Source organism: Macrobrachium nipponense, chromosome 14 (genome assembly GCF_015104395.2).
Source record: "Macrobrachium nipponense isolate FS-2020 chromosome 14, ASM1510439v2, whole genome shotgun sequence".
Taxonomy (NCBI): Eukaryota; Metazoa; Arthropoda; class Malacostraca; order Decapoda; family Palaemonidae; genus Macrobrachium; species Macrobrachium nipponense.
In genome coordinates, this window is record NC_087207.1 from 83,045,288 (window position 1) to 83,048,571 (window position 3,284).

Consider the following 3,284-nt stretch of genomic DNA (forward strand, 5'->3'; position numbering starts at 1 on the left):
TGAACTCCTTTAAGATATCAAATTCACCTTTCTAATAAATAAATTATAATAATCATGACCTGGAGCTAAACGATATGCATGGGTCTGTTTACAATTTTTTTTTACATCATACGACATGGAAGTTCAGCGGAAGCCACGGGGTAATCCAAATATACACACTCAATTTTTACATTTATTTTTAATATTAGTGAGAAGTCCAGCCACCTTCCTTCTAGATCACCTCTTGCAATCTGTTAGGCATAGAAGATTCATGGTTTCTGACGATCTGTGGTCGGTTGTGGAAGAGCTTCCATTGTGTTCCCAGTGGTCCATAAGTTGATCTGGTCTCCTCTCCCTCTCGGGCTCCCAACATTTTACCAAATTAGCCTAAATATTCTCAGTGAGGTTCATGTGTGTATCCTTACTTGGTCAGTCAAGCAATTGCAGATCCTCTCGACCTTGAAACCATTCCTGGACTATTCTGGCCGTACGGATGGGGCAGCGGTCGTGAATGAAAATGACAGGAGCAGGTGGGGAGGAATTCTGCTGTTGAAGTGAAAGAAGTTAGAAATCCTGAAGAATTTCAATGCATTTTTCACCAGTGAACCTCCACTCAATCCTAGTGATATCCATAAATGTAAGAAGATCCAGCCCCTTTACTGTGACATGCCCATTCCTGGTCACCTCGTAAATGTTTCTTCTGTAGTATCTAAAGGGAAAAAATCTAATTTTTAACAATTTACGTTTTGCTTTTCGAAGACCTCCACCACGAATGACCACCCGTTAGGATAACGACGACATTCGACGAGCAGCAGAAGATCCTTTTACATTATCTTAATGCATGGGTTGTTACTTAGCATTACGTTTCCCCAAACGATATATCATTATTTTCTCTGTTACGGAAAGCAACGCGTCAATTGTAAAATATTTCAGATTGTTTTCCTTCAGATACCACCGAGGATACATTTACGAAGTGGCCAGGAGTGGCTTGTAACCGTAAAAGTGTGGGCCTGGATATCCTTACGTGGTATATGTGATATCACCAAGACTGAAGGGTTTCACCAGTGAAAAATACGTTAAAATTCCTCAGGATTTCTTCCTCCCTTCACTTCACCAGCGAAATTATCCCTTTCCACCTATTCCTGTCATTTTCATTCATGACGGCTGCCCCATCCATACGGCCAGAATAGTCCAAGAATGGTTTCAAGGTCGAGATGATTTGAATTGGTTGACTGGCCAAATAAGGGTGCAGACACGAACCCCTATAGATCCCGAGAAAGATAAGGTAGATTAAAGATTGAACAATTAATTCACAGGTGCCCCAAGAAAAGACGAAGTGCAGTGGAAAAATAACTGAATTTCTAATCAGTTTTCTCCCATGTGTATGTAAGGGTTACATAATAAAAAATATGGACTTTTATTCCATATATAAAAACTAAAACTATGATTAATTAAAACCAATGACCCAAGAGGTCAACCAGTTTGCTTGCAGGAGTATGATCGGACCAGATAAGTTAATATAGGCTAAGCTGACGTGTTGTATTAGTCATTATCCCACCGCTGACACCAATGTTGTGCTAACCTTCGTTGAACGAGGCGCACTTCGAAGCTATTTAGACCTGTGATAATTTGCACTAAGGTCGGTTTGTTATGACTCTCCATCCTCATTGGAGTGTCTTGGATTTCGATGATAATTCCTAAGTTCATTCAGTATCTTCTTTCTGATGTGAGGTTTTAATGTTGAAACACAGAGTACAAAAATATCTGTATTTTGCTAAGTCTACATGGTGAAGATCAGATAAAATTGGACAGGTCTTCCAATGATGCTGGCTGATTTAAGTCTGACATACAATCTGGTTTACAAATCATAAAGTGAGAAGACAGTAGCTCAAACATACAAACATACACAGAGATGACATATAATACAAATCATGTAGGCCGTCTGGGTTATAGGTCACTGTGGTTGTCTCAAGCAGGAAGCTTTGAAAACCGTTTACAAAACAAGAGATTTGATGACCACAGATGACGGCAAACCAGACACTGACTGATACAACAAGTCAGCTTAGCCTACATTAACTTATCTGGTCCGATCATACTCCTGCAAGCAAATTGGTTGACCTCTTGGGTCACTGGTTTTAATTAATCATAGTTTTAGTTTTTTATATATGGGATAACAGTCCATATTTTCTTATTATGTAACCCTTACATATACATAAAAAAAAAATTTTTTTGTTCCCATTATTTTTATGCTTATCCATTTCGTATGAAGTAGCTACTGTCGCATATCTTATGTAATAAAAGCAGGTTAGGGGTAATTACGTTTGCCTCATGTCTATTACAATTAGAATCATAATTACCTGACCTGTTATCGAATTACAATTACATCTTCAATTACAAGATGGGGAACAAGATCAAATACAATCATTAGTATAATTTCCCAATTTTAATATTTCAAAATTGTAATCACAGCTACAAATACATATATAAAATTTATTACTCAATTACATTTCGCACACCTATTTCCTTTAAAAAAAATGCAGATAGTTGCAAAGACTTTATACTTGAGTTTGGTGTCCTTTTACAGTCAATTTCTGCAACAATTGTAAGTTGTAACTTTTAATACCTTTAGTACAAATACAAAACAAACATATCTAAAATATTTTAGACCTACAGAAATTATCGTTAACATCCTATGATTTGCCTAAGAAAATTGTTAGTATGTTTATTGTGTTGAAAATTATTATGCTGATTATGAGAAAATGATACTGAAATACAAAGCTCAAATATTGGAAAACATTTTCGCAAAACTTTTTGCACAAAAAAGGGAAATGAATGGGATCAAAATTTTTTTAGAATTGGAAGCTGGCTTGTTAAGATTCTCCCTTAATATAATAAATAAATTGGGTAGGCGACTCAAAACATCTCTCTATTGCAGTTGGTTAAGATGAGTTCTAGAAAATTAAGAGGGCTGCTCTAGGATAACAATTTCAAATTAAGTACTTTATTATTTGAACTTTTCAGTTACAATTACAATTACAATTACCATTAAATATAAATAAAAAAACAAACGCAATTACAGTTAACTTCAAAACGTGTAATTATAAACATTTCAGATAAATACATAACTGAAGACCGAGTAATAAAAATATAAGGTGAGTTTCTATAATCATTGATAACAGACTATAATAATTATAAGCAAGGGTAATATTATAATCAAAAGATAGTAATTTTGTCAATAACAATGTATTTTCCGCTAATTGAATTATTATTACCACGAGAAATGTGAATTAAAAACTCTTCATTGA